The 13,266-nt window shown below is 40.5% G+C and overlaps 1 pseudogene; it reads left to right on the top strand.

Annotated features, from left to right (window-relative positions):
* Positions 1-12,303, top strand: part of LOC101559237 (kinesin-like protein KIF23) — a 65,393-nt pseudogene extending 53,090 nt beyond the window's left edge.
* Positions 12,304-13,266: the final 963 nt, after the last annotated feature.

The raw sequence follows: 13,266 nt of genomic DNA, 5'->3' as shown, positions 1-13,266 counted from the left end.
CTAGCTTGCCAAGCTCTGCCATGTGGGCAGGATATTCTTGGTAGCTTACTGTGCTCTCCAAGAGGTATGTATCTATCGGTTACTGTATTTGGGATATGAATACACCATGGGGAGCTTGCAAGGCTCTCCTGTGTGGGCAATAGAGTCTTGGTAGCTTGTCAGGTTCTCCAAGAGGGAGAACAAGACTGTTGGATGTCTTCCGGGAGCTTGGTCTTTGGTAATAAAGCCATTTTTAATTATTTCATGTTTCAGAGCATTTTGGAATGTATTTGTTTGGTTTCGTGGTCCAGGTAAGATTCCCAGAGTGAGATATATGGTGTCTATTTGTTTTTGTGGCTTTTGTGGTTCATCCACGGGTGGGCTTGTCTCTGCTTCCCTCTTCTAAGCAAGTGCTTTGCTCATTATCACTGGCTAGTACATAGAGGGGACTAGTTTGATGCATGAATTAGTGATGTCTGTGCTGACCATGTTAGAGGATGTTGAGTTATGAAATGGCATGACATACAAAACTGCTAACAGGATTAGAAAAGTGTTAAAAATATTCCTGTCTGGGGTATTTAGATTATTGATATTTCATGGTGCACTGCAGAAATATCAGTTTTAGCTGTATTGTTAACCCCATATTTTCCACCCAAACTTCCCTTCCTTGGCTATTTATTCTCTTTAAATAGTCTCTGGGACTGGTTCTATACTTCTTCATCTCCCTCATACATAATCAATTATTCACCTATCCCTATTTTCAAAACATTCTTTTAATATAATTTACCTTTAATATAATTTACCTTATTACGTATCCCTTAGCCTCAATGTTTTCAGTATTCCTATGTTTTATTATATTACTATACCATGACTTCAGCCATAGTTCTATTTAGTTAGTTTTGGGGCTATACCAGTTTCTTGCTTTACTTCGGGCTCTTTGCTTAGGGATCACTCCTGCAGCTTATGACACCATCTGACAGGCCCCATGCAAGAAAAGAACTTTAACCCTCTACTAGTTCTCTGTCCCCCTTTAAACATAGACCTAATCATTTAACTCCCCATTTTTTTAAATTTATTATTTATTTATTTATTTATTTATTTATTGAATCACCATGAGGAGAGTTACAAAGCTTTCAGGTTTAAGAATCAGTTACACAATGCTCGAACACCCATCCCTTCACCAGTGCACATATTCCACCACCAAGAATCACAGTATACCTCCCCCTACCCCCCACCTCCCCAGCCCCCCACTCCGCCTGCGTAACTTATAAATTTCACTTTACTTTCACTTTACTTTGATTACATTCAATATTTCAACAAAAACTCACTATTATTGTTTTTTTTAAATTGATAGTTTATTTTTAATTAGTGAGTCAACGTGAGGGTACAGTTACAGATTTATACATTTTTGTGCTCATGTTTCTCCCTTACAAAGTTTGATAACCCATCCCTTCACCAGTGCCCATTCTCCACCACCAGTAAACCCAACATCCCTCCCCCCCTCCCCAGTCCCGTCTCCCCCCACCCCACACTGCTACTATGGCAGGGTATTCCCTTTTGTTCTCTCTCTCTGATTAGGTGTTGAAAACTCACTATTATTGTTTGGAGTTTCTCCCCCACAAAGTCGGACCTGCTGAAAAGGAAGCATTTGATAATTTGTTTTCCATTGCTGTAACTCCCCATTTAAAAACAGCTTTCTAGAGGCACAGCCAGTATGTTATTTGCCTCGCATGTAGCTGGCCCCAGTTCAATCCCCAGCATCTGATTATGGTCCCCCAAGCAATACCAGAAGTGATACCTGAGTTAAGAGTCAGAAATAAGTCCTGTACACCACCCGGTATGGCCCCAAGACCTAAATAAGTACATCATTGACTGTAACTATCATCCCATTGATCATTGATTTTTCTCAAGCAGGCCCAGTAACTTCTCCATTTGTCCTAGACCTGAGATTTTAGCAGACTCTTCTTACTCGTTCTTCCCAATGGCACCACATTAGAGACTCTTTCAGGGTCAGGGGAATAAGACCCATCATTGTTACTGTTTTTGGTATATGAGTACGCGGAGAGCTTGCCAGGCTCTCCCATGTGGGCAGGAAACTCGGTAACTTGCTGGTTTTTTCAAGAGGGAAAACTAGACTATAAGATGGTTTTATAAAACAAACAAAAAACAAAATAAAAGCAAAAAATGGGAGCTTGATTTTATAGTCTCTGGATGTTGGCCATTGATGGAATTACATGGCACCGGGGACAGTTTGTGGGTGTGACTGCCAAGCTACTGGAAATTGGGGAATCTGTGTGGAAGAGGCCCAGTCCCAATCTGACCAGGCTTGGAGGTCTCAGCCCCAGCTCCCACACACCTGGGTTCCACTGTCAGTTCTTTCATACATGAGACTCATCAGAACGTGTGGAGAGTGGCCTTGATCATGGCTATAGCTGGGTTCCGGAGGGTCTTTGGCTGCTGGGGCTCTGCTCTGGGCGGAGCAGAAGAGGGAAACTCAAGCCACTTCTCTCTGAGGGACCCTGGTGAAGAAAGCCAGGCACAGGGGCAAGAGACACTACCAAATAAGTACATAAATAAAAAATTAAAATTTTCATCGTTTAAGAATGAAGTTCAAGGGACTGGAGCAATAGGACAGCGGGTAGGGCATTTGCCTTGCATGTGGCTGACCCAGGTTTGATTCCCAGCATCCCATACGAGTCCCCTAAACACTGCCAGGAGTACTTCCTGAGTGCATGACCCAGGAGTAACCCCTGTGCATGGCCGGGTGTGACCCCCCCCAAAAAAATGAAGTACAAATTTCTTTACATCTTACCAGATCCTGATAATCTGGACACTTTCAGTCTGTGTTTCTATCACACAGACAAAAAATAGTTGTATTTCTTGGAAGGCATCACAGTGTTCTTCAGCAATAACTCCTGGTCAGAAAAACACTGGTCTTCCAACTCTTAACTTATTGTTTTGGAATGTTCTCTCCTATAATCATTGAATAAGATCAATATTTTCTTATTCCAGGACTCAGTACAGGCTTTCAAAAAGTATTTCCCAATCCCCTAAACCAGTTCTGAGGCTCCCTTCTATGTATTTCCTCAGTGAAGTCTAACAAAATATTTAAGTGTAAATTTTTAATTTATCAATTTATTTTTGTTTGGGGACAAATCCAGCAGTGCTCAGGGCCTATTCCTGGTTCTGTATGTTTGCCCATGCTCAGAGGACCATATGAGTGCTGACAGTGAACTAAGATCAGACTTTTGTTTTTAAAAAATTCTCACGTAATGGGGCTGGAGCGACAGCACAGCGGATAGGGCATTTGCCTTCATGCGGCCGACCCGGGTTTGATTCCAAGCATCCCATATGGTCCTGAGCATTACCAGGGGTAATTCCTGAGTGCAGAGCCAGGAGTAACCCCTGTGCATCGCTGGGTGTGACTAAAAAAAAAAATTCACACGTAAGTGTAACATTTGTTCTGAAAAGTACACAATGCTAACTTATGAGAAGTGAATATGCTCGTGTCTCATTTTGTTTTGGTTTTTTGGCCTTACTGGTGTTAAGAAGTTATCCTTGCTTTGCACTCAGGAAACACTCTGGGAGGGTCTAATGGGACAATTGGTGGTGATTGAACCAGGGTGGACTGCGTGATACAAGCTAGACCTGGTAAAGGGATTGGTGTTGGAACACTGTATGCTTGAAACTCAATCATCAATAATTTTCTAACTTGGCATTTTGTTCTGATTCCATAAAAGTAATTTTTCAAAACTACAAATATACTACCATACTAAAGCAGTGATTAAGCCTGCAAAGTTAATATTCCTGTCAAGAAAGTTGAGTCAATACTTTTACAGAAAACTGTGTCCCAGTCAATATACTTTCTCAAAGGTTATATTATTATAGTATTTTTAACATCACATCAATATCAGTATCAGTCATCCCATTGCTCATCAATTTGTTCGAGCGGGCACCAGTAATGTCTCTCATTGAGAGACTTACTACTGTTTTTGGCATGTTTAATATGCATGGGTAGCTTGCCAGGCTCTGACTCTCGGACTCGATACTCTTGGTAGCTTGCCGGGCTCTCCGAGAGGGGCGGAAGAATCGAACTCGGGTTGGCCGAGTGAAAGGCAAACGCCCAACCACTGTGCTATCGCTATAGTTTTTCTTATTCTAAAATTATATGTAAATGGAATCATGAGGACATATATAATTTTATATTGGACTTTAAAACATCAATAATGTGCCTATAAGATATTTATTATTGTTTAGGTGTTATTTACTTTTTTTTTGTTTTTTCTACTGACATATTGTATTACATATTAAGAATGAACCACTATTTGTTCGTTTTATCACCAATTTTGCATTACTACTAGAATTCTGTTATTTCAAATTATGTTATGACACACATTTTTGTTTTCGTTTTTTGGCAGAAGTAACTAGTCATTTCTTTGAGGATCATATCAGAATTATGAAGAAAGTTTTGTGCATTAATAGATGCTACAGAAAGTTCTCAAAATGTTACCATTATCTTCTCCAGAAATTGACAAAGCTGGTCATTGCCAATGGCTTATTGTTGGGGTCTTAGCAGCTAGCCTGAGACCCTGGCCAAATCCCCTGCCCTTAGAGACAGAAACAGGCTCTCTTCAAACAGGGCCCCAAGGCCCTGTGCCAGCACTCCACCCAGAAGGGCTCCCTGGTTGAGGAGATAGTGGGATGAAACTTGAAAGTCACCACTTGTCTGAGCTAAGCATACCCGGCCTGGAAGGGAGGGAACATAGATCATCAATTAACATCTGTAAAGGGCCTAGCAAAATGTTTTCTTCAGATATGATAACCAGGTGTCCATCCCACCCACTCCTCCCTAAAATTTCTTCTTTAAATATTAGTATGTGAGCTCAATAAAATGAGAGTTGTGTTGACCTCCAACTCTCCCCTCTCTGCGTGGTTCTTTCTCGGTGTTGGCGGTGCGGGTGACCGCGGTGCGCAGGGGGGCAGGGCAGAGGCTTCTCCCTCTCCCACTCCCTCTCCTATAGGGAGTAAGTCCGGTGGCTGGGGGATCTTACCCCAGTTTGTCAGGGTTGACTGGCCAGGATCCTGACAGCTTATCATTTTGGTAATTACATAATGGTGTCTCAAGTGTAATCATAATTTTCTTTTATTATTTCACAAGTGTTTATTAGATGTTATTATTGTGAATACCAGTTGAAATATATTGCTTACTTATTGGAATGCCTCTTTAAATTTTTAACGATTTTTGAAAGTGACATATTTTATTATGGGATGAAAATGTTTTCCCTAAGCCTTTTTGTAACTTTTGATAAGAAAAGCCCTTAATTTTATGTTATCCAACATATTTTATTTTTCCTCAAGATCATTAATTTTTTTTCTTCTGTGCTATTTATGAATACCTTTTCTGCTACAGAGGAGAAAGTCTTGGATGTTTTATTCTATGTTTTCTTTCTTTTTTAAAAAAAAATAAGATTCTCATCTATTTGGGATTGTCTTAAACGGACGGCAAAGTGCAGTATTTATTTACTCAAATGTGTCTGTTTCCCAGGGTATATAGAAGTGATTGTTAAAAAAAATTGTACCTATTATCCTTCCATAGGGGAAATGTCTGATGTTATAATTTCCTTTATCAAGCATAAAAGTTTTCACTTGAATTTAATTAATTTTCATATGAACTAAAATTATCTTGATTTAACTTAAATTGTTTTATAATGTGTTTTTAAAGAAAATCTAAATAGGTGATGCTTAGATTATCCTTGACCCCAGTGTTTAGAGAGGAGACAGAATGAAGGAAATCAAGGGGGGAAAGAGAGAAAAAAACGGAATGGGTTAATTAGGCATCAGGGCTTCAGTTACCAGTGACATGAGTGAGGGGGATGGCCATATACCCCAAACACAGATTCAACACAACTGGAAGCATGAGATCTATGGTGCAGCCACTGAAATGTTGTAATGTACCTGTGAAGCTGACACCAAGGGGGGGGGGGGTTGGAGTGGGAGTTGGGGTGGGGAGGGAACCTGTGAAGGGATACTGCTGGAGGGAAGTTGACACTGCTGGAGGGATTGATATTGAATTATTCTATTCCTAAAACACAATTATCAATAACTCTAAATCATGGCTCTTTAATAGAAAGAAAGGAAAGAGAGAAAGAAAGAAAGGGAGAAAGAAAGAAAGAAAGAAAGAAAGAAAGAAAGAAAGAAAGAAAGAAAGAAAGAAAGAAAGAAAGAAAGAAAGAAAGAAAGAAAGAAAGAAAGGGAGGGAGGGAGGGAGAGAGAAAGAGAGAAAGAGAGAGAAAATCTATGAATGGCTTTTTTGACGTCATGACACTATTTTACATTTATATGTTTCATTTGAAGTCTATGGTATATTTCCCTTTTTCTAACTGGCAAGGACTTTTTTGTTTATTTTGTCTTGGGACCACATTCTGTTCCAGTTAAGGACTTACTCCTGACTCTGCACAAATTACTCCTGTGATGATATGAGATCCATATGGAATGCATGGGATCAAACCCAGGTAGGCTGCATGCAAGACAAGTGCCCTACCTGCTGTACTATCTCTCTGGTCCCCTGGAAAGTCACTTTAAAAATCTACTTCAAGAAATGAGTTGTCATACGACCCAGTAATCCCACTTCTGGTATCTACTCCCAGCACACAAAAAAATTTAATCAAAGTACGTATGCACACCGTATGAAATAAATCTAGGTGTTCAATGAATAGATAAATGGATCATATGTTCTTTGGATATATGGATAGTGGATCAATATGCATTTTGAAACACTATACAGCTGTAAGTAATGATGAGACATGTAAATTACTGCAACATGGATGTAACTTGAAGATATATTGATTGGAGTAATTAGAAGAAGAGCAAACACAGGATGATTTCACTTTATATGGGATATATAGAAGAACTGGATGAGGGGATGAAATGTTTTGGGAGGGAGTGCATAGATAACTCTTGGTCCTACAGTATAAGGAGAAGGACAGAGAAGGAAAGAAACATGGGACTTGAGGGGAGGATAATAAGAGATAGAAAAGCAATGGAAAAGCAGTGGCCCACAGGACTCAGGCACATCAGTAGTGCAAAGGAGTGATATAACCACGGAGTTAACAACACTGAAAACATGAGATCCAGACTTCAACAACCAAACTTAAAAATGTGCCTGTCAAGTTGGCAGGTTGGCTGAGGTGGTTGTGGGAGGGAACTTGAGAAAATTGTTGGAGGGAAGTTGATTCTGGTGGTGCAATTGGTAATGAGACATTATATACTTAAAACTCAGCTATGAATAACTTTGTAAGTTATAGTACTTTGAGAGAATAAAGCTAAAAAAATGAGTAAGAGCTAAACAGATAGTACATGGATTAAGATGCTTTTGTGCACATGATCAATTTTGGTTCAACCTCTTGCAGAGCATATTTGTCTCCTGAGCATTGCCAGAAATGATGCCTGAGCAAAGATCTAGGAGTAATCCCTGGACACCACTGGCTGTGGACCAACTCCCATCCACTTATATATGAAATTTCAAGTAGAATGAAAATTGTATAGAATTCTTATAACTAATTTATGTAGCAATTCATTCCCAGAATATGCTGATTTAATTTTTTATTTTAATTGTAATTAAAAATTGTATAAAACATTAAGATAATCCAAAATCCATACATATGTTGAGAAAACTGCCTTCTTCTATTCACAAATCCTCCTCTATTTCCTCTATTTCCTCTAATTTCATCTCTTTTCAAGTCCAATTGACACAATCCAGGATTAATTAGTAAACAGAAGGAAGCTGCCTTACAAGTAAGGACACATCACCACAGAGTATATATAGCAGGGCATCTGAAAAAGCATTTCTTGGAAGAGAACTTACAGAGAAACAAGTAATTAACAGTTGTGCAGTTCCCCATTACTCTTCACTCTATGAGATATTATATAGGGCTTTGGAAAGGTTGATTGTCAGATTTTTGGGGGGAAAAATCCCTAGGAAGTCTCCTATGCTAGATGGCTGGAGCCCTGGGATACAGATCTTATGATTAAAGGTATGCAGTAATAGTTCAATGCTTTTAGGACTACATGCTATACCTTGGCTCACCTCCAGAAACAATTGCCTTCAGCTAATAGTTTTTATGGTCCCCTAGAGCATTATTTATTCTGAAGGGACAACCTATAGTAAATTAAAAATAAATAAATTTTGGTTGTTGAAGCATTTAAATTTATAAATTCACAAGTCTAATCTCTTGTATTATGGCAAGAGACATTAGAGGATGGTTTATGATATGAATTTTAAAAAATCTGTAGATATTATTTGAAGCCCCACCTAAGAAGTTCAGGTCATTAGGTCCCTGTTGAGATGTTAGCTTCAAGTTTCTAGAAGTTCATATATGGGAAACAATATTCACTGATAATTATGTATAATAGTTGGTGTGTAGGTCCACACAACACAGTGGAACTGCATTTTCTAACTGGTGGACAGGTTGTTAAGTAATCATGCTATCTAAGCTGACCCTAGAATAAAGGAGGATAAAGGGGCTAATTCAACAGCGAATGTGCTGCTTTGTCTTAGGACTTAGAATTCATATTAGACAGTTGTCTTTAATAACAAGTTCATGATATTGTAACTTAACAGAATGCTTCAGGATATTGGAATTACTGTAGCCAATGTTTAGGAGACATAGGGATGGCTATCAACTCATCTTAAAACCCAGTGTAGCATAGCAGGTGCCACAACCTGACAGAATAGAAAACTACAGCTGTTACAAATACACTTAAGAAAAAAAAATTTTAAAAAAAAGAATGCAGGTGAGGGCTATAGAGTTCAGTAGGTTAGCCACTTGCTTTGCAAGCAGCTGACCCAAGATCAAAAATTGACCCTATCCCTAAGCCTTGCTAGGATTGATTCCTGAAGAGTCAAGAATAATTCCCAAACTCAGCTGGATGTTGTCCAACAATACCCTCCATCCACATAAAGGGTTAAAAAAATAATTCTTAGAATTGAGAATATCAGATTAGAAGAGAAGTGGTGTTGGGAAGGATAAGGTGAACTGGAAGTAACACAAGGGTATTGTGGAGTTTCCTGGGAACTTTGACAACTTTAAGGTGAGGTGATTGTATTATCTGCCCAGATCATAAATGTCAATATTTGTAAATGTATTGTGAGTTTCAAAAGGGGTGGGCATATGGAACAGGAGCATCTGATGGCTGAGAACCTTTTCCCTGTCCAGCGCACAGCAATGGACTAAGGATGGAGAATGGGGGAATGGAGAAACAGCTCCCCAGGCTGGTTGGTAATCATGGACCGTTTATTTCTCTCTCCTCTCCTCCTCTCTAACGGCTTGATTCTCCAGCTTCTCTCTTAGAGTCTAGTTATTTCTTCCCCAGAACAGTTAGATCTCTCGTGCCTCCAGCAGTGCAGTTATTTCTCCTCTTCCTCTATTACAGTGTAGTTATTTTCTTCAATGTAATTAGATTTCTTCCCCATTACAGTGTCAATTTTCTCCCCCTATTACAGTGTCATTATTTTCCTACCCCCTCCCTCCTTACAGCATAGAAATCATGAAGGGTGGGGGTACACATAGATGGGATTGAACGCTGTCATAACAACAGATGTAAAGACTCTCCAGGGAAATTCCTTCTAGGAGATTAACTCAAGGACAAAATCTCATCTGGTGGTTCAGCACTGAGATTACTAGGAGATCCTCTCAAGGGTGGGATACCATCTAGGGCACATCTCTTTCTCCTTTCCTCAGCTAGTAATCCATTTAAACAGTCATAGTAAATTTACTTTTTACTAATATTTCTAGTCATTTTGTATAAGCACAGTAAGAGATATATTAAGCTGAAAGGTTGGCTCTTTCAGGGGACATCTTGTAATATATCTCCCAGACTACAGTCCTCATGCCAGGTTAGTCTTTCCTAACCCCAGCAAGGTCCTTATTCAAGTTACTTCTTTTTGGGTCATTACAAAGTTTGTTCCATGATCATGCTCTTAAATTATTATACTTCTTATGGCACTTAGCTTGTCCCTTTCTGATGCCTTGTTAGCTTACAACTTGCCCTGGGTCCATCTTTATTCCTTGCTGGGACCCTCCTTTTGGGGGTTTTAGAAAGTAAGTGTGACTGGTGCGTAAGTCAGGTAAATATGATGGATGCCCAGGAGTATTACTCATATTCAATTAACTTCCACATTATAAAAGCATAGCATCAATATCTTCCTGTATCTATGCAAAAAGACCATTGCTAAACCATGCAAAAGACATAAAGAGAAAAGCAATATAGGATTATTAGTACCTGATGAAATTGGGTGTGCTTCAGGGGTACTGTTGTGGGAGTAACTCAAGAAACCTAAGCTTCCTGTGGGAGGAGCAAGGACAAACCAATGTTATCCAACATGTATAACTAAACTATAATATATTTTAAAGACAGTGGTGGAGGACCATGAGTAGTTTGGTAATGATGCAATAAATTTAAATCTAGGACAGGGGCTGGAGCGATACCACAGCAGGTAGGACGTTTGCCTTGCATGCGGCTGGCCCGGGTTCGATTCCCAGTATCCCATATGGTCCCCCGAGCACTGCCAGGAGTAATTCTTGAGTGCAGAGCCAGGACTAACTCCTGAGCGTTGGTAGGTGTGACCCCAAAATTAAAAAAATAAATAATCTAGGACAAAAATTTTAATTGTAACCATGTTACATAAGTTATAATATTTTTAAAAAGAAGGGCTTGCTGAGTCGTGGAGAGCCAATCAGAGCACCATGCCCGGGTCGCCGAGGCAACCCTTTCCTCCCCCACACCCCCTCTCTCCTACCCCCCGCCCCCGCCACCCCCTGTGGCTCTTCTCTCAATTCCCTGCCAGATGGGACCAGCCTCCCAGGCTCACACGCGCCCGCCCGCCCATTCTGAGTGGTGCTTGGAACCACTGCCACTGCCACGGAGCCCGCGAGAGAACTAAGACACTCGGATCCTTTGTGAAAACAGGATCCCAGACAAGCCGGAAAGACTCGGTCGGGATGTACTGCCGGGTGCGCCCACGGGCCTTTCCTGACCGGGAGTGCGGCATGGAGGTGATCAGTCACATGACCATCCAGCCGCACACCCCTGAGGCTTACAGAGTCCACGGAAATAGTGACTATAAGGAGACAATATACTTTCAAACAAGTATTCGGGGCTCACAACACCCAGAAGGAGCTCTTTGAGGTTGTGGCTAATCCCTTAGTACACAAGCTCATTCATGGCAAAAATGAGGACGTCAAGGGCCCCCTCTGCTGATTTCACTTTTGTTTCTGTGCGTCCTGCACCATCCATGTTGTGGTTCTGATCTTCACGGAGCACTTTAGGTAGAGGAATTCTATGGAAAAGAAGAAAACATTAGTTTCCTAAAAGATGAGAAACCAGTGTCAATTTAAGACGGAAAAGGCCAGGTCTTCTTTTCGCATGTGGTGTGACTAGCAGTGGAAAAACACACACCATGACCAGCTTTCTGGGGGAGGCAGGACGGCTTCCTCGTTGCTTAGGCGTGATCTTTAACGGTTTAGGCTCGTTTCAAGCTAAACAACATGTTTTTAAATCTAACGATAGGAGCAGCGTGGAGATACAGCCTGAAGTTAGTGCTTTATTAGAACGGCAGAGAAGAGACGCCATGCCCAATCCAAAGACCCCCTCAAGCAAACGACAAGTACATCCAGAGTTTGCAGAGATGATTAATGTACACGAATTTTGCAAAGAATAAGAAATTGATGACGAGAGTGTCTATGGTGTATTTGTCTCATATATTGAAATATATAGTGATTACATATATGATCTTTTGGAAGAGGCGCCGCTTGATCCCGTAAAGCGAAAGGGAAATAGTTGCAGCACATCCATGGGAAACATAGAGTTTGTAGGTTACTCCTGGCTCTGCACTCAAGCATTTCTCCTGGTGGTGCTCGGGGGGCCATATGGGATGCTAGGAATCGAACCTGGGTCAGCCATGTGCAAGTCAAATGCCCTCTCCACTGTGCTATTGCTTCAAAACCTATAATTCCTCTACCTAAAATGTTGCTTGAAGATTAACGCTGTGTCATGTATGTTGCAGGACGCACAGAGGTAGGGGCGGGGTCATCAGAGGAGGCCTTTGAAGTTTTCTGGAGAGGCCAGAAGAAAAGGCGTTTTGAGAACACACATTTGAATCATGAGTCCAGCTGTACTCATAGTGTGTTCAGCATTCAATTGGTTCAGCCACCCTTGGATGCAGATGAAGACAATGTCCTGCAGGTTAAGATGGAGCGTGAGGATTCTCTTGCTCTAATTGAATCCTTAATTTCTGGACTTAGAGTTAAATCTTTGTTGCAGTGAAGATGACTCAGATTAATTTATATGGAAGGGATTTTTTTATTTTGGTCCATAGTTGGCAAAGATCAGATCTACTGGCAGGCTTGGGGTACCAGAGATCTAACCCAGGTTGGCTAGGTGCAAACATCCTACCTGCTGCACCGTTGCTCGGGCTATCAGTATCTTTTTACTAGAGGAGATGAAATAAGAATGTCTGATTTGTTTCACTGTAGGAGACTCATTTTATATGTGGAGATTTTGCTCATGACTGTAAGATGTCAGAAAGTAACTTTTCAGCCATGAGACTGTTCAGGAAGTGGCCTGTTCTGAATGGTCCTTCTTTGGCCCAGGCCAAATAGGGCCCTTCTGTCTGCTGATCACTATTTCCTGCTGCATCCATTGTGCGATAAACCTTTCTTTACGAATTTGTGCAAGTGTTTGATCTGGAAAGTGAATGTTCATCACTTTATCGAGATGAATGGTCAAAATGTGTCTTGAAATTATGGCACCATAAAGATTTCCAGGTGGCAGGAGGAGATGGTATGACAGAATACTGAGGACCACAAGGGTTACTAGCTCTCTGGTCTTAATTCCTCATGGTGTAGTGAAGGTTAAAGGAGGTAGTGCATGTAAACGTAATGTGTTTAGCCCACTGTTTGGCTATAGTAAACATTCCATAAAAGGTTGCTAGAAAGTGCTGCTAAATCAAGCTACATAGACTCTGGATTTGGTTTTGATTTTGGGCTACACATGACAATGCTTAGTGATCATTTTTGGCAGTGCTTGGGGGGCTAAACCCAGGTCAAGCTCATGTAAGGCAAGTGCCTTAGCCATTATACAATTTCTCATTTTTTTGAATAATATAATCATATAACTGTGATATGAGTTCCGTATCTTTGACCTTTGTTATTATAAAAATTAATAAATTATTTGACTACAAAGAAAAAAGGGATAAAATAACTTTCCAAAAGATAAAAATGCTATTTG

Source organism: Sorex araneus, chromosome 3 (genome assembly GCF_027595985.1).
Source record: "Sorex araneus isolate mSorAra2 chromosome 3, mSorAra2.pri, whole genome shotgun sequence".
Taxonomy (NCBI): Eukaryota; Metazoa; Chordata; class Mammalia; order Eulipotyphla; family Soricidae; genus Sorex; species Sorex araneus.
The sequence above is the reverse complement of the archived record's forward strand: the minus strand, read 5'-3'. Positions and strand labels throughout refer to the sequence as shown.